The sequence below is a fragment of the Nyctereutes procyonoides genome, unplaced genomic scaffold, assembly GCF_905146905.1.
Source record: "Nyctereutes procyonoides isolate TBG_1078 unplaced genomic scaffold, NYPRO_anot_genome, whole genome shotgun sequence".
Classification (NCBI taxonomy): domain Eukaryota; kingdom Metazoa; phylum Chordata; class Mammalia; order Carnivora; family Canidae; genus Nyctereutes; species Nyctereutes procyonoides.
In genome coordinates this window covers 36,434,461-36,453,265 of record NW_026575131.1, presented here as the reverse complement: position 1 = coordinate 36,453,265, position 18,805 = coordinate 36,434,461, and the positions used below count along the sequence as shown (strand labels likewise).

The 18,805-nt window shown below is 46.8% G+C and overlaps 1 protein-coding gene across 1 annotated transcript in view; it reads left to right on the top strand.

The window, feature by feature from the left end:
* Nucleotides 1-18,805, top strand: part of CACNA1D (calcium voltage-gated channel subunit alpha1 D) — a 300,604-nt gene that overhangs the window by 126,311 nt on the left and 155,488 nt on the right. The gene's annotated exons all lie outside the window — the stretch shown is intronic.

Genomic DNA, 18,805 nt, shown 5'->3' with positions numbered 1-18,805 from the left:
TGATCTATGTCATAATCACAGGAAAGGCAAACCAGAAGAAAAGAGATTCGGGACATTGGTTAGTTCTTGCACGATAAAAGAAAACAACAGAAAGAGACCCTATGCAACCTCTGGCTGGTCAGGTTCTCTCTGCCTTCCCTCCCTGGCCCCATTCCCTTTCTGCCATGCTGAGATTTTTTCTACCTAGGTAGTTTTCCGAGGGGGCCTTTACTATCCCTCCCCACTCTCCCTGCCAGCCCAAGCCAGCTGTAATCACCTATCTGCAAGGTGTGTTCTCCAGGTGTTTACCTTCCATTATATGGCACTTCACTAGGGAAGGACTCCAGTGGAGACACTCTGCTATATCCCATAAGCCCTTGAGTGGTATTCCAGTTACTTTGATTATACAGCACAGCCCTCAATTCTAGAGCTAAGGCCTTGACAGGAGCAGTCATTGGAAATAGAATTTCTGTGAGGCACAGTGAGTTCCCCAGGTGACAGGCCTGGGACTGGTTTGTCTAGTGGTACGAGTGGGATTGCATGGGGCATGCTATAGGTGGACACTGTGGGTACATTGAGAAACTCTAAGTAACCTGGAGCACTTAGGCAACCGTGAAAATCTTGTCAGTGGAATAGGGGCATCAGGAAGCTGATGAATTCCTGTGTGTTTATAAAGGAATGGAGAAAGAAGGGGAAGAAAGAGGGTGTCAGTCTCCTCCTGCAAACGTGTGTCACAGGTGCTCGTGTGTGTTTCTTCCATTGTTCCCAGCCCCGGATAAGGAGTTCTCAGCTTGTCTCTCAGTCCCTGGCAGTCAACAGAACTCAGTACAGTGGACCATAGTGAGTACAGAGCCTGAAGAGGCAAAGACCACGTTTCATTCATGTCTGGGTCTTCAGGTTCTGGCATTGAGAGCATGCCCTGGAAAGAGCCCCTAAGGGCAGTGAAGGCAGCTGGTCCAACCACTGGTATTGATGCTGGGGAGACAGACCTCAAGGTCTACCCTCCTTACAGTTAGCAGGGCCACCTAGTTATCAATGAGTCCATGGGCAGTTCCCTGCTGTGTCTCTTGCATTTTCCTCATGGCAGTTTAGGTATGTGGCTTTGCTATTCTCCAGCAGCCCCATATGTGCCTCTTATCTCTAGCACTTGTCTTAAAGCCCTTTGTTTTATTTTCCTTATTGCCTTTCAGCTGTATGAGGGCCACAGTGGTCCTATGAAGGTTTGCTTCTCTGCATCTCTCCTATATTCTCTCTCTCGGCCAGGATTGTGCCGTTTTCTGAAATTGTCAACTTTAGGAGGGCCGGGCACATTTGTTGTTCATTGATTTGTTCGTTAACTCTATAAGTGCCACGTTGGGTCCAGTGTAGACAAAAGGAATTTGTGAAAACTGTAGATAATTTGCAACTACTCCCATTTCTATTTGACCTTCAAATCTGTTTAGGAGTTTGCAACAAATTAAAAGAAGTTATGTGATGGGGCAGCTGGTTCTCTAGTGACACATTGTTGAGGGAGCAGGCTAGTTGTGTGTGCAGGGGTTCAGGATACTTGAGGCAGACAAAACTTGGGATCATGTGGAGTCACCTGCTCCAGCCCCTGCCTTCCGAGCAGAAGGGGGAGCCAAGTGAGAAAAGATACAGATACGGAATGGGTGGGGAGTGGAGGGAAAGGAAGTTTTGTTTCTAGTCCTGCTGTTTTGAGTTTTTCTAGGTTAGCTTAGAAGTTGGAAATGGACCAATAAGATAAACAGAGTTAGTGGAATTCTAGAAGAGTCGGGAGCCCACTGTATTCCTCCTCATGAAAAGTGGGGCTCATCAAAGATTTTTCCATGTCTGGACTCTCTCTGTTTGGGGTGGTGGGCTCAGGTTGGTCAGCGCTGCCCCATGCTTCCTCCCTCATGGTCAGAGTGGTTCAGAGAAGGTGGTGGCTGATGGCCAAGTTCTAGAAAGGCCTGCTCTGAAGTCACTTCTTAGTGCCTCTGGTCTTGAAATAGCTTAGAACCATGATTATGGCCTGAGGATTTAGGGACAACGTGGTCACACAGTAAGGTCTTGACTGATTGTCAAAATCAGATGGAGGGGAAAAGAGGGGCAGGTGTAGGCAGATGATAAAGGCAATCTGCCTGGAAGGTGGAGAGAAAGATAAAAGGAGAAAGGCTGAATGGTAAAACGGAGCTGCCTGAAGGAGGCTCTTGGGAAAAGCCCTCAAGGAGGGAGGACCTGTAACCTGACCCATGGCCCTGAGCCAGTTCCTCTGTTTTTTTTTTTTTTCCTCTCAAACATGGATGAAGTGACAGGTGTTCTCATGCAGGGGAAAGTTTCACCACAGCTGCTGTCTGGGTTGCTGACGTTGGATGAGTTTGTTCTTGGCAAGCCTCAGTTTACCGATACGCATTTCGCTGGTTGAGGACTCTCACATCGTGCATGACACCGTTGATGTTTGCCGTCACTGCTTCACCTCTGCCTGATGTGCACACTCCACCCCCCGCCACTCGCCCTCTCCCGTGGCTTCACCCCATCCTGGGCGGACTCTACCCTTGTAATCTCTGGAGTGTCCAACCTGACTTAGGTCTCCCCCACCCCACAACTGCAGTTCTCACCAGCCTCCCTACCTCCCCTGCCCCATAGCAGCTCCAAGTGCTCCATTTTTGAGGAAGGGGAGAAGGGAGAACTGTAAAAGGACAAATACCTTTTCCCCTAACTGGGCACGATGGAGGGCTTTTTCCTGGTCAGTTTTGCAGCCTCTGTAGCTAGAACGGGCTGGGTGTCAGACCCTCCCTCTGTCAGGGGTCTGGGTGGTGTAGTTCTGGAGAAGGCCTGCTGAGACTTCCCTACCTCCCAGGCCCTGACCTAGGACATGTAGCTAGTCCCTACTGCACAGCCTCTGTCACTATGGTGACTGACCTCTCATGGTGACCAGTCCCCTTGGGTGAGGTCCCAGAGATGACTCATGCCTAGTAAATGCCCCGTGGGGGCATGCTTCCCCATCCATTTGGCTCATGGGAAGCACACAGGTCTTAGCCAGGCCAGTAAGAGGCATGAACACTGCCCTGCCACTTGGCTTTTTCCTGATCAGGACTGTGGCCAAAGCAGGGGGTCCTCTGGGGCATAAGGTGATAATTTTTCCATTTTGCAGACAAGACCATCCTCATGGTTCTCTTGAGTCCTTACCACTTGGATTTAGGAAGGGGGAACTTCCCCAACACTGAAGTCTCCACAAGGCTGACAGCCTGATGACTCTGTCACCCCCTCTTCAAGCCTCTTCAGACCAAAGCCATGGGGGTGGCAGGTGGGTGATCAGTAAGCCCTGGGCAGGGAGCATCTAGTCCCATCTATTGGTTACTTAGAAAATGAGATACTTGGTACTTCTTTTCATCACAGTCTTGTCTTCTAACACCTGGGTAATAAGAAACCTCTCACTCCACTGTAAGAAAATAAAAAGTGAAGAATTTTGTTCTCCTCTCCACTTCTATTATATCTTGTCTGCACACATGCAGAGGTATCAAATGCAGAACCTGTACAGTTTATGTAGGACTGTCTTTGGTGGCTTTGGTGTTCTGTGATGGTGTTGTCAAGTCTGAGGACAATTTCTTGTGGAAGGATGGATGTTGAGTCCTATTTAAGGCTGTTAATAATCTCCCCAGCCCCCCAATCTTAGAGAGTCAACATGCTGTATGCTTAACATCCGTGCTGACAAACCAAATTATAGTACTCCCTAACCCGATTCTAAAGGATGAATGCCACGGCACTTAAAGTATTTTGCAGAAACTATTATTTTAACTAATTTTCGCAGTGGCTATGGTTTTTTTATAGTCTCGTAGAAACTTTGGTTAAATACAGAGTATAAACTGAAAGCTGCTTTGGGGAGTCATGGGGAATTGGGTCCTTCATGGTCTTTCAAAAAGTAATCCCTAAGTAGCGGTTTCTTTGGTGCTTACAATTCTGAATTGTAGTGTGTACCTCTAAACAAAGCTGAGCGCCATATGTGACTGTGCATGTGTGTGTTTCAAAAAGCCTCAGTGGTCACTGTAATTTTAGTGCCTGTATGTTTTCACAGGAAGCAGTGAGGAAGGACTATCAGAACCCATTTTTAAAAATGTGTGCTTCAAGATTTTTGCTAGTATCCCACACCTGTCTTAGCTATTAAGCAGAACTGTTAAACTATTCATCTTAGAAGAAGGATCAGAGCTACTGAGTCACTAGCACTCTCCTTTTCCTTTTCTGGCAGAGAAGTGAAAGCCAAGAACATTCTGTATCATGGGCAGTAAGGGTCCAGAGCAGGGGTCACCACGCTTTGTCCAGAGCCAGATGGTAAATAGTTGAGGCTATGTGGGCGATGCCACAGCAGCTACAGACAGTTCGTGAACAAATGAATATGCTGTGCTGCAATGAAAGTATATTTAGGAGAATCTGGAATATGGTCTGTGGGCTAGGATTTGCCAACCCCTAGTCTGGGGAGAAGTACAAGTTTTGAGTTGTCCTTGGTAGGCTAATGTAGCCCAAGAAGGTGGCACTGCTCGCCTGGTTGCCTTTATGCGGACGTGAGTGGTCTTCAGTGATCCATGGCTATAGTCGGCTGTAAGGTGAGGCTGATCTTTGGTCTCCTCTGACGCAGGTGAGCCCATCTACGGGAAGGTATATAGACTCTCAGGAGAAAACCTTGCTTCCTTTCTTCACCTCACAGCAGATGCTCAGCAGACTGGTTATCGAACTTAGAACAAAATATAGAATGCAAGAGTTGTTGACAATTTAATTGAAGTCACAGTGACGGTCAGGGGTTAGCAGTCAGCACCTGGGTGATTTTCTGGGGGAACTCTGACCAGTTGCCGCCCTCCTCCTCTCCCATGTAGGACATGTATGTCATGTACACTTTCGTGCTCGTACACATTGCATAACTCCTTTCTTTCGTCCTGCCCCAGCAGGTGATGCTGCCACTACCACCGCACGGGCACATGCACACGAGCATGTCCCCCTAGCTGGGTACACTAGCACGGCTGAAGTGGTGACCAAGCACTCCACTTTGGGAAGTTTGCAAATGCGAAGCCCAAGTACACAGGCGGTGGTGGTACTGGGTACTCCACCTGTGCTTCACAAATTGTCATAAGAGCAATACTTTTACTTGAACACACATTCACTGGTGACTGACAACACGGTTGCACTCTGTGATGCCATTTGTAGGGACAGACTCATGCCAAATGTAGTCGCGTACTAGAGCTCAGATGGGAGCTGAGGAAAAAGTGAGTCTTGGCTCCTGCTGCACCTGCTCTTATATCTGACCTCTAAGTTGGTTATTGTAAGAAGTCGGTAAAGATATAAGCACATATTAAAGATTATTTTAACCTAGGATATAGAACGAGACATTTGTCAATCTTTTGGAGTAGGACAAAAGCTTTTTTTTTTTTTTTAATATTATGCATGTACTGGTAAGAGTGTCCATCTTCTTTCTTGGATAAACTACACCTAGAATGTGCCTACAATTTCCAGTCTCTTTTAAAAATAGAATAAGAACCTCGATCTCTCAGGAGAAAGCTGAGAGCAATTCTAAAAGCTTACGGTTTTTCCCTTATCTTGTCTGTCATGCCACTCATGTCCAATTCAACAAAAGAATCTTCAGCAGTGTTCTTATCCAGTACTTCCAAAGGATGTAGCCTGGTTTTTTATGGAAGTAACAACTCTTCCTACACTCCTATCTTGTCACTCCAAGTGGTTTTCACTTAAATTGGGTAGTCCATCTGATATAAACTTGGGAGCAAACATAACCAGTTCTGGATAAGCCTGTACCTCGACTATGGGGAACAAAAACATATGAGCTATCTAGAAGTTGACGTTGGAGCCAAGTGAGTTTAGTATGGCTTGGATTGGACATTCACCATTATCTTACCCAGAAGGAGCAGAGTGTCGGTTCATTGGATGCATTGGTTAAAAGGAAATCAGTCTGGAGAGTTTCTAGTGTAGGAGTTTCAAGCCCTGCACTGCTAGCCTCCATTCCCAGTATCCTAATGGCAGCCATTTATCGTGTGCCTGGGCATTACACGTGATCTCATTAATTCCTTTGGCCATGCGCTCACTGACCAAGAAGCCAAGGCTCAGGAGAGTGAGGTGCTTGTGCCAGATTAGATAGCTGGACCAAACGGGAACTTTCCACCCCAACTGTGTGACTCCACAAATTCACTGTCCTGCTCAGCTGAGGACCGGGAGCCAGATGTCATCCAGGTAGATTTTGTGTTCCTTGTCCTGGCTTACGGACAGGTCTGGTTGTTTAAAAGTCAATAGCAAACCAGTGGAGTGCGGGCCCTCCAGAGATGATACAGCCACTTGTCTTTCAGACACCACTCACTTCTTTACCATTTCTTGACTCTAATGGGGGTTTGTCTTACCTCCTATCTTTCTCTCCCTCTCTGGACTCTCATATGTCTAAGCTGTTAAAAAAAAAAAGAGAGAGAGAGAGACAAGACTGGATATTACAGTTGAACTCTTTGTTCTGGATTTGGATTTTTTTTTTTAAGTTTGGCATTTGAGCAGGATCTCAAGTTGGAGAAAGTAGTAATTTCCAGACATTTGAGGTCTGATTCACCAGCATTTACTGTAATTAAAGGAAAACCTGTATTTGCTCCATTTCATCCTAACTCACTAGGATGTTTTATAAATAATGAACCTAGATATTTAGAAAATAGCATCCATTTAGTTGTTTAAGCTTTCCTGGTTCCTTATGTTCAGATGTCTCGAAGTGATCCTCATGATTTGAGTTTGCCTGAATGTGAACTTCATCCAGCAATGACACTGGGAAGTGAACTTTACTGACCTGTCAAGGCAGCTTTAAAATAGAGAAATTAAGCTGCGTGGCAGTTCTCTAAGGAGAGGTATGTTTATGAAATACAAGGCTCCATGTAATGATTTTAGTTGGTCACAGGGTGTTAATGAATTTTGAATTGAGGCGGTTATGATTAAGCCTATTGCCTTTTCTAACACTAATCATTATTAAAATGATGATTGATCTTAGTGATTATGAAACCATTAAAAAGGCATCTATCTGCCTGTGCCTGAATTAACAGGATGGATATAGTTTTTAGCTTTCAGATAGCCAAACAGGACTCTAGTGGCTGTGATTTCAAGGTACTTGTTTATGATCTTTCCTGTGTTTTCTGAGCCTCCAATACTATTTTTTGTCATAGGGTACAATGGTGGTGGCGGTAGGGAATGCTGTGCCCCTCTGAGCCTTAGCATGGTGGCAACATAGCTCAGCTTTGCAGAACCCTGCCCTTGATTCCTTGATTGGAAAAAGGTCCTCTGCCTGCCTCATCCCAGAGCTTGTGAAGACCTTTCTGTGTGACATTCACAGCCATCAGGACAACAGCAGCCCCTTTATTGAGTGCCAGGCATATGCTGGGCATCTCCTGACAGCAGTATGCATCTTTAATTACCTGATGGTGGTGGTGTCCCCGTTGAGAGGATGAGGAACCTGCTGCTAGAGAATCTTAGTGCTTTCTCTGGGGCAACCCAGCCTGTCCAGGCAGGAATGGGATTTGAGCATGTTCTTCATCACCCACAGCCTCGTGCTTCCTTACAAGATTTTTCTTTGGGGAGATCAGTTCATCATGTAGAGGAAGCTGAGGGAGAAATTCATCTCATTCAGTGAATGAAGACACGCAAATGTGCTCTGCTGGCGGGGCGGGGTGGGGTGGGGGGCTTTGATCTGAGCTGGTCCCTTTTTCAGTGACATAGCTGGGTAAAAGGAGCCCCTTCTCTCTTGTTTCTCATGCCTGCTTGAGGATGCCTAGCTTCTGTTGACCTTTGGTCCACAGGCTCTGGTCTGGGGTGCGGGGGGTGGGCATGTAGCCCAGGTCTTCTCACATGCCCCCATTCTCCCTGCCCTGCTTCTTTCTGACCTGTGGTCCCAGGCTTAGGGCCCAGGAGTAGGTGGGGAGGCGGTTGTCACTCTCTCACTCTCCCAGTTAGGACTCTTTATGAGCCATTCCCTGTGTGGCCTTGAGTGGGTCTTTATCCCTACTGGTGTCCAGTGGTGGGTTCAGATTATTGACTTCTAGAGCTGTGTTTTTCAACTTTTTTTTTTTAACTTTGGCTAACAGTAACAGATATAGTTTTACACTGTAATTCCCAAACATACGTGTTTGTCATTTGAAACATGAAATTTGATGAAGATACTTACCCTTACTAAATTTTGGTATTTTCTCTGCATTGATTTTTTCCATTTTTCAAAATTTGCTGGTTGTAAACCACAATTTCCTATGTATTTATTTTAAAAGTCCTCTCTCTATTACAGTACAAATTCCATGAAGACAGGCAAATGTTAGTCTACTTCCCATAATTGGTGCTCAATTCATACTGTCAGCTGATCCTTCTCTCTATGCAAATGCTCTGGAGAAATATTTTTCTGTGCTGAGAAACCGTTTCATTCAAAGGAGGTGACTTGTGTCACTGGTCTCATTTCTCCCTTTCACTGCAGCGGTTAGAAATCTCAGAGACATCCTAATAAAGCTGTGTCTTCACTGTCTACATCTTTGTCAGGGTCTTACTCCTGCTTCATTTCATTCTCTTTGTTAATTTTTCTCAGCGTACTCCTTTGTCTTAAATATCTAGAATTTCAGCTGATTTTAAAAAAAAACTTCAACTGATTTTAAAGGTCTTCAATGAGAAAGACTTAGACAAATCAAGGACACCTAAAAGCAGAGAGCAAATGCCCCTCGATCTCATTTTCAGAGTCAAGCCTCTACAGCTTGGCTGTCTACACTGCAGACTGGCTTATTAAGAGATTTTTTTTTTTCCCCAGACACTAAGGGATCTTACTCATACGATTCCTATGGTAATGTATCGCAGACATCCTCTCCTGCCTTTTCAAAAAACAGCGATATCGCATTCTCTTTCATACTATCTTCAAATGTTCATATTCTTGCTGCTTAGAGTTCTTTCTTGGAGCTAGGTAGATAGTAAGCAAAAAATTACTTTAAAAAGGATAGTGGCATTCTAAACTACTTTAGTCACCTGATCGAATAGACTCCTCTTGTAGCTGCTTCAGGAACCACCTATCTTTCTGGGAATAGAATTGCTTGAAGAAAGCCCATGGGGATCCTGAGCTTGGTGAGGTGGTACAGAGCCCTTGCTGCAGCCTCTGGGAAGTGCGAAGTGATGAGGGGCATTTGGCAGGACCAGATCAATGCAAATGACACTCGCAGCTTGGCGTGGGCCTGCAGAGGATCTGTTCTGCTCCGTCATTGACTGCGTATTGATTTCCACTTCAAGGCCATGGTTGGGTGGTGCCTGGTTTTTAAACTACCCAATGTCTTTTAAATTAACTTTATTTTACTTTCTAATTCTAAAGTAATGGTGAATTATAGGCTTGGAGTTATTAATCTTCTGAGTGAATGTATTACATACTTTATCTCAATTATAGACTCTGTACTTTATGTATTTTTAAACTTTGATTCATAAATTTATTCAGAAAGAAATTATCTATGTTCTCAGCACATTCATTGGGAAAGAGGTGACCATGGACTATGATTGTTCATCTCAGCTGCCAGAGATGTAGTTTCTCTGGCAGAAGGCAACAGCTGAAGAGTTGAATGCTGCCTGTTTGCCGTTGCCCCACAGATACCTGTCCTCTGCTTTCACAGTGAGGGAAGGGGCAGTAACATGGGGCCTAAGAGCCAGGGCCGGTTTCCCCTCCTAACTGTTCTAAGAGTGGCCACAGGCAGACTTGCAGGACAGTCCAGAAAGGTGTTGGAGCAGGTTCAGATGGAGCAGCTTTCTCCCTCACAGGTGGAGCCCGTGCTAACTGGAGCAGGCCCACCTGGAAGAGATGTCTACACTGTGGGTGTGGAGACCCGCAGGCTTGGCAGGGAGTTAGGCCATGGTCCCAAGGCTCACTTAGTTCTGTGCCAGGCCCTGTGCCTTTCCTGAGTGGTGGCCATAGACACAACAATAAAAGGAGCCAGCATCCATGGATTGTGCTACATGCAGACCCTGGTTCTCTCATGTTACAATGGAGAAGCAGTGGTGCGGAGGAGGGGAAAAGTCACTTGTCTGAACCCACAAAGCAGGTAAGTGGCAGAGCCAGAACCTGCCTCCAGGCTCTCTGCCTCCCCTGTAGGAGGTGAAAATACTTCTGAGTGACTGCTCAGCATTCAGTGGGACCAGGCCCACCCCAGGTACCAACACGGAGAAGTTAGCAGCAGGGACCTCCTCAGGATGCCCAGATGCCTGGGTGACACTAAGCTAAGGGCATCCCGCCATGACTTAGGTGGAACAGCCCAGAAGCCCAGGTGCGATTCGGTGGGCATGGGATGGCATGGGGGGGTAGGTGTGGTCAGGCCTCCTCACACAGAGGGCATGGTCGCTGCTCCTGTGGGCTGTGACCAGAAGGAACTCGGCATCTGTGACCCTCGCATGAGGATGTGAGTAGAAATCCCCTCTCTGCCTGTCTTACCCCATAGTGTAGAGGGCCTGCTGAAGAAAGAAATGGGAAGGTGTTTCCTCACACTCCAGGTGCAATGTCCAGGGTGCAGATGGCATGCTTGCAGGGGTACGAGTGCGCATCAGGGGAATGAGATGAGATTTCATCTATAACTGATGTCAGGAAATTTAACCCATATGCAGATTTAAAAGGTTTGTCCTTATCTCTGTTAATGAAGGAAAGAAATGACTGTTTTCTCGTCACATGAAAATGTTTGGTTTTTAGCTTACTTAGTTCCTGCCATTTTGAAATGTTTGCTCATTTCTTTTTCAGCCAGGGAGGTGGGCATGTTGGAGCATTTGGCTCACGTCATACAAAGTAACCAATGTGAGGAAGGTGGCTTTTCTAGAATGATGGGTGTTTGGCAGCTGTGATGTGACCCAGGCCCCCTGTCCCCGAGAGAGGCAGTGGGTGGCTTTTATGAGCCCCACATAGGTCACGTATTCTTCTTCCTCCATCCACCTTGACCAGAGCTGTCAGAGTGGGGTGTAAAGGCTTGACATGTATCTCCAAGTGAGAGAGGGCGGATGGGATTCTGGCCTGGGTGGTAGAGCTTGTCAGTGCTCCCTGATGGTGAGACAAGGTCTTGGCCCCCAGGGGCTTAGCGATGCGGCCTTAGGAGTATGTCTCTGTTTTTCCTTCTTTGTGGTAGATGCCTCTTGGTAGTTATTAAGGCTTAAATCTCTGCTCCGGATGGCGAGAGAATCTGCAGAGGTAGATGCAGTGATCTTGCCCCCAAGGTACTGACGATCTACAAATAGTAGAAGATAATGCATCAATGGTTTCTCCTTCCCAGCCAGAGCAGGAGCTGAAAACAGAGCAGTGCCCTGCCCTTCTCTGTTCTGGTTCATGGCCTCATATGTAGTTGGTGCTCAAGAGGAAATGAAACTCCCTAGCCTTCCCTGAAATGGTGGAGCACGATTGAGATAAATAGAAATGCTTTGGGTTATGGAGAAGAATAGCCACAAAGACCAGAAGTTCCGGTGAATATGACATATGTGAGGGTGTTATGGAAATGGATGGAGTGGAACAGAGGAGGAGGAGGAAGGGAAGAGGAAGGGGATCAGGTTGAGTGGTGGCCCTGTACCCTGCAGGGTAACAGATACCGATTGGTTGTTGGTACTAGACCATAGATGGATTGTAGAGGTCCTTGGAGGTGCCATAGGAAGGAACTATGACACAGTCACATATGTGACACAGTCCTATACTTTGAAAGAAACTTTCCCAAATGCTCCAGACACAAGGAGTTACTCCATCCCCCTGTTTCTACACAGGAGATCCCCAATACTCTACTTTGCCTTTGATTGTCATCTGCTGTGTCTTAAAATGTTTATATATGACTCTGCTGGTTTCCATTAGGACACCAACACTATCTTAGTTGTCTGTTCAGGACAACTGAACACATTCCTGTTCAGGAATGTGCCTAGTATAGAGTAGGTGCCCAGTGAATACTGTTGAATTGCAAATAAGATGCTTGAACTGCCAAGCATGGTTGGGTGGAGGCAGGCAGAAGCTTGACCTGGGAGCTGGGTGTGGAGGTGCACGACTACCAACCGCAGAATGCACCTGCTACTAGGGGGACCCACAATTTGGGGCCCCACATGGGGGGAATGTGAAGCAAGGCAAGTCCGAGGCTTTGAGTTTATGGGACAGAATGTGGGAAGCTGGTTGAAATTAGAGGACTGCAACTGAAAATGGAGGGGATTGAAGGAGTCTCTTTGGAAGGCTGAGCCTAGATGAATATCCAGAAGCAATGACCTGCAGGGCTCATGGGTCCTGTATATAGAGAACCTTCTGTAAGCCTGTGGGTCAGAGGGAATCCTTAAAGGAGTTGAATCTCTTGAGAAATGAGCTGCTGAAGTTTATCTCACATGCTTTAACTTTTAGGGAAGCAGAGTGATCCTTTAGTATCACTGTGTAGCTAGCTAGGACGTTTTTGTTATAATTGACCAAAAACCCAACTCAAACTTGTGCAGTGAATTGGCTTTTATAACTGAAAAGCCCAAAGCAAGAGGGAGATATTTGGCTTCAGGTTCAGCTTCATTCAGGGGCTCTTACAAAGGCATCAGAGTCTGATACTTGCCTCTGAGTTTCTCTGTTTTTCTGTTTGACTCTCTGCACACTTTGGCTTGACTCTTCTTGACGTTGGTTCTTCATTCTATGTCTTCCTGGTAACTCCACTCTTACTGCCACTCAGATCTAAGTCCAGCCAATGACAGAAGTTCTTGCCTAGTTGCTGAAGTGAAAACCCCAAGTGTAGCTCTCATTGAACCTGGTTGGTGTGTGTGGGTCACATGCCTGTCCCTGAACCAGTAATGTGGGCCACCTGCTGACCCTTGTAGCTTGTGGATGGAGAGTAGAAAAGGAGCAAATCTCAGAGGAAGGATAGGTGCTTTTGGTACCCTGGGAGTTTTCAGGGTGGCAAGAACCATGCTTTGCTGTATGTGGCAGCAGAGCCACTGCGACCTCTGGTCTGCCAGTGAGTGAGGAGGCCACATGGAGACAGTGCCCTGTTAGCCACATCGCACCTGGGGTGGAGGAAGCTGTCCTCCCACAAACAAGATGTTTTGAGGCTGGTCTCCATGGAGGGGCCAGCCAGGCCAGGCCACCCTGCTGGCTTCTTCCATTAGCCCTCTCTAGGCAAGGGTCCTCCCTATCTGGCTGATCATGGGGTCACTGGACTTTGATAGGACCTTCAGGGATGAGTTCCATAGCCCTCTGTCAGGACTGGGAGAGCTGCCTCACATCGGTCCTCATTGAGGGAGTTGGAGGTGGGGGGGGGGGCTTTAATTGTCACCATAACCTGGGTGGGTGGAGTGAGGACAGTGCTCCTGTTTCTCCAGACGAGGAAGCAGAGAAGCCCAGGGGTAGATGACTCAACCAGGGTGACTCAGCTGTAGAAACTGGAATTGGACTCAGGAGACACAAACATCATCTAAAATTTGTACTTGTAAACCAAAGGTAGAGAAAAATGAAGGCAAACTGACTATTCTAGCCAGTTTCTTCATGTAAACGGGGCATTAAACTGCCCATTAGAGGCCAGGGAAATCCATCTTTCATTACTACCTGCAGAGGAGAACATTACCTCTGTTTACATCCAAGCAGCCCTGAGTTCAGGCCTGCCTGCCAGCCGCTCTCCCACAGCTCACCCACTGCAATTTGACTAGACATGGAATCGCTTAAGGAAGCTGTCACTGTAGCCCCACAGCTCCCCACTCTTACCTCCTGCCTTGTGCGTGGCAGCTCATGCGGAGGTCCCTCAGCAAGCCTGGCCCTAGTGTGTTGCAGTGACCTCAGGTGACCCAGCCCCTGAACAGCACGGCCACTGCTCTCAGTTGGCTGTCTTCTTGGGGGTCTCTGGGCCTCGCGGAACCTTGCTGTGAAACTGGGTCCAGACTTTACTCCCCAGGTGGTAGAAAATTGCAGTTTTCCAGCTGGAAGAGGTTGTCTGGTTCAACATGGTTTTACTCCAGGCCAGAGACAGAGGCCAAACCCCATAGCCTGGCAGACGAGGCCCTGTGTCCCTCCCCTTGCCTGACCCTCACCCCTGTGTGCTCATCATCCTTGAGTGGTCAACCTTTGTGTGTGCTCCTCGCTCTTACATCAAGACCCTGTCCAACCTCTTTGAGGAGCGCTGCAGTTATAGAACAGAATAGCTTTTCCCTGGCATTTTGTCTCAGATGTTTTTTCTGGAATAGAGCAAAACCAGGGGGCCCTGGTATTATTGCTATGGACTGGATGTTGGTGTCCCCACCTTTCTCCCCCTCCCCAAAATTCTTATGTTGAATTTCTAATCCCCTTTATGATGGTATTGGGAGGTGGGGCCTTTGGGAGGGGTGATTAGGTCATGAGGGTGGGGCCCCCATGAATGGGATTAGTGCCCGGATAAGAAGAGGAAGAGAGAACTGTCTCTCCAGACACACGTGAAGAAAAGGCCAGACGAGGACATAATAGAAAGTCAATCATCTGCAAGGTGGAAAGAAAGCTCTCATCAGACATCAAATTAGCTGGCACCTTGGTCTCGGACTTCCAGCCCTCCAGAACTGTAAGGAATCTGCTATTTAAGCCCTCCAGTCTATGATATTTTGTTATGGTAGCCCGAGCAGACTAAAACAATTATGGAACTCCTTAGCAGGAAGGGACAGTGAATAATGTTTGATCAAAACCTCACATTTTCCTCATTTATTTATTCGTTTATAAATATTGAGGGTTTTTTTTTTTTGTGGCAAGCCTTGAGAATACAATGATGCATGAAATAGAAATGGTCTCTGATCTTATAGAAGTTCACTCACCAGAAGAGACAAACATTAAAGAGATAACTTTAAAGAATTTAAAATTTCCATTGTGAGTAAGACCATGACAAAGTATCATGGGCTTTGACAGCATCTAACAGCAGTCCTTCATTTTGTCTGGAAGGTCAACAAAGTTTTCTCTGGGAAAGTATTATTTAAACTGAGTCTTGGAGGACATGTAGAGCTTAGCCTGATGAGAATGTGAGGTGGAGGAAACCATTCTAGAAGAGAGGGAATGGGACATAGACCTGAAATAGAGGCTGAGCTGGGGCTTGCAGAATAATAGATAGGTGACGACAAGCCCTGTATTCTTTCCACTCCCCCAGGGTGGGCTTCTTCCAGCCTTGTGTCCACTCTGGAGAGGGGTTTTCATACACATGAGGGTGGGCACTGGGAGGGGAAGCAGGGGATCTCTCGCAGAGTGTAAGGTTTTCATGGAAGAAAAGTGAGAAAGCTGAAAGAGGAGGCAAGGGAAGGAGGGATGAGGGCATTCCTTGTGGGCTCAGGTCAAGATGGAAAGGAAGGACCAGATGAGGTGGTGAGATCAGTCCTCAACTCAGCAGTGTGACCATTTCTTCCATGCTTGTTCTAGAAAGGGTTAGTAGCAACCTAGATACATATCCTTGTTGTCTTGCTTTTGATATGTATGCTAGGATCACAAAATCTCAGGTTTTTCGAGTCCCCTTTAGGTCTAGCTTTGTTATTGTATTGCTTCTTCTCTACTTCCTGTTGAGTACCTTGTAATGCCCCATGCGGGGCTGGGTGCTGGGATTACAAAGACAGAGATGATCCCTGCTAATAGGGAGCCTGAGACCACAGGGCAAGGAAGAGTAGTGTGTATGTGGAAGGAACAGCTACCACTGGGGTGTCAGCCAGGAGAGCCTTTCCAAAGATTTGGGGCCATGTAGATAGATAACCCAGCAAAGAGTTGAGTCTTACCTGGTTCGTCAGATCCTTGTTACCTTCTGACAGCAGGCTGGGAATTCTGAAGATACAGATTATGCTTCCTGAGGAGGACCCTGGTACCCAGGGATGGCTGGCTGGGTAGCTGTTCTGACTACAATACTAGTGAAAGGGTCCCCGAGAATAGGAAAAGAGAGAACCAGGTATAACCGAAGATCCTGGCATCTTCCACCCACTTCTAGTTGACTGTTTCTCAAGGTTCAATGTATGATTAACTGGTGCAGAGATGCTTCTGCATGGTGAATCCTCACTGTTATAAAGAAGGCCTTTCAGGTTTCTGAATCATATTTTGAGCCTTTATTTCTGGTAGCTTGAGGTGACTTGAGGTCTCATGGTGACTCTCATCCATACATAGGGTGGCATCATGTAAAGGGGAGTTGGTGGTTTCTTAAAAGTATATTTGACAGGTCCTACTCATCCAGGATCCCCTGCCAGGGAGAAGAATCCCTGCTGCTGGTTGGGTGAACGTGCAGGTGTGTGGCCTCCCTGGCATATGCAGGGAGATTGGGATGCAGGCATTATTTAACCTTTCTGTTTAGCCTGGGGTTATTAGCTTTTACGAAGCAGCTCAGCCCCAGGATACCTTCTTTTGTGTCCAGTTCTGGAGGGTTCCTGCTTGCCTCTTCCTCAGCCATGCCGATCCGCTGTGCTCCTCCACCATCTGGGCCACAGACTCCATGTCTTCTCTGCGCAGCATCTCCCTGGGCCTCTTCAGCTAGGTGTGCATTCCCACTTTGCCCAGTTAGGAACATGACCTCCCTGGTGACTTCCTTTTCAGATTACCAACTCGCCATTCTTTTCTCAAATGAACAATTCTTGTGTGAAGTAAATAATTACCTCTCCTTCCCATGATTGTTGTTTCACAAATTTTTTAAAATATTACATTTGCTTACTGTGGAGATCTATTTGCTTCATATGAGTCCTTTTTAAGGGAAGGACCGGGTCCAAGAATGACCCTGGCTTCTAGGCAAACTGGGCTAGTATGCTCTCCAGGCTAAGAAGGTTCAATTGGCATCACGGTAGAGTCTCCATAATAAAGATCATATTAAAGCAAGGTTATATTTCCTACAATCAATTCCATCAAGCAATGCACTAAGGATTTTTAGAAAGAGAAACCCAATTGTTTAAAAGGGAGAAGAGGACAAGAGAAGGGGATATAGAAGAACCCTAAGCAATGCAGTTACACTAATGGCCCTTGTATTATTGTGGCAATATTACTTACAAATAAGAGCCAAAGAGGAAAAACAAGCTGTGTTTGCTAGATGTACTGTCTGTTCCCTGCCTTGTTTTTCTGCTCTAAAGTATAACACTGTGTTGACGTAGGGATGTAACTGCTATGAATATTGATGACAGCAAAAGCCTTTTTTTCTCTGTCTGGCCTAGTAAATAAAGCAGAAGGGATAAAAAGGGAAAAGGAATTGTAAAATCAGCATGCTGTTTTTAGCTTATCTTTTTCCCCTAGAACTCTAAGTCTTGGAAACATATTGACAACCTACATTTGGTGGTCAGGGTCTAATTTGAGTATGGTGGGTTGGTATTTTCAGGGATTTTTGGCTTCTGGTTCAAGTAACAGAAGTGCGCTCTCCCTTTAGCCCTCAAAATTAGTGTCACTGCCTCATTGAAGCCTTCCTGGATCTCTCCCCTCCCTAGCCAGTAGCAAAGTCAGTCTCCTCCCGGCTATCAGGGAATATGGAGAATAAATAAGGGAGTCACTGGAGGTCTGAAGGCTCATGCATGCTTGGAGGGCTTGACTGTAGGGAAAGGGGAAGGGGTTGTGTTCATGGAAGGTCTTGGCAGCCTGATGAAGGGTGTGGGTACATGGGATGAGCCAGGCTGAGGGCAGGGCCAGTTGGGGGGTCTGGGGGAAGCATGGGTGTGGAGGTTGGGGGACAAGTGAGACTCTATATGGTTGAAAACACTGACTCTGGCTAACTCGCACCACAAAAGAATTTATTAGAGCTCTCTGATGGTGATCAAGGATCAAAGGGAGCTCTGGAGGACAGGGTAGGGATGGCAGGGACCCTGGAGGGAGGAACTGACCAGCTGGCTTTTCAGCAAGACTAGCAGGAAGGAGGAAATGGGAGGTGAAGGCTGGGGTCTGGCAGTGGTTGGATGGCTGCCCTGGTGGTAGAGAGGGAGGAAGGGGGGGCGGGGGAGGGGAGATACAGGAAGGTCAGGCCAGGTGATAGAGAGGTAACACTTTGGTAGCAAAGTGGCTGAAGCCATCTTGTAGCGGTCACATAGCAAAGTCCTGGTGGAGTAGGAGTGGACTAGTCCTTTGACCTTCTCAGAAGGCTCAGGATGCAGAATCACACTTTCTGGTATTTGTCTTGGGGCATTCACAGTGTTCATGTTTGGAATCCTCACTTCCCCACCAGGCTAAATGTTTCGAGGCTAGGGATGGCAATGGAGCTGTTTTTCTAAGCCTAGCTCCTCGTGTGGGGTTGGTCGTATAGATGGAGATGCTCACTAAGTGTTTCATGAGCCAAATTTATTTGACCTCTTGCACCAGGCATCTTAATAAGTGAATTCCATGATTTCCATTTTCCTAAGGTATTGGGTAAATTTCCTTGGGTCCCACAGGGTAAAATTAATATTTGTGGAGGGCTTTATGGCCCATGTGGAAGAGTTTTAATTGCTGATGGTTTTTCATTGAGTTATTAAGTAGCCTCTTGCCAGGGAATGCCTCTTATAAAATTAATTGAACACATCCCAGTGGGTCAGTGTTTCTATTAAAGCTGAAGCTGCATAAAGGAAACCTTTACAAAAGAGGAAAGGATTCAACATTTTTAGACCTGCTGATGGATGTGTTCTCTGGGCTCATGAAATCACTGGAGTTGGAGCAAGGAGGGTTCTAAGAGTCAGCTAGCCTGAGGGCTGAGTCTCAGAGGTCTGGGCAGCCAGATGGGAACAGCTGCCGGGGCTGGGAGGAGGGCAGGACATGCAGAGGCTGAGCCCAGGCTCCCTGGGATGGTGTGTGGGGACCACTCAGCAGTGGCAGCTGGGAGAAGCTGCATGCCAGTACGCAGGCAGGGGCATTGCCATTCTGAAATTTGCTCCCCTTCTGTGTTGGTGAGGAGACTTAAATACAGAGGTGAAGAGGGAC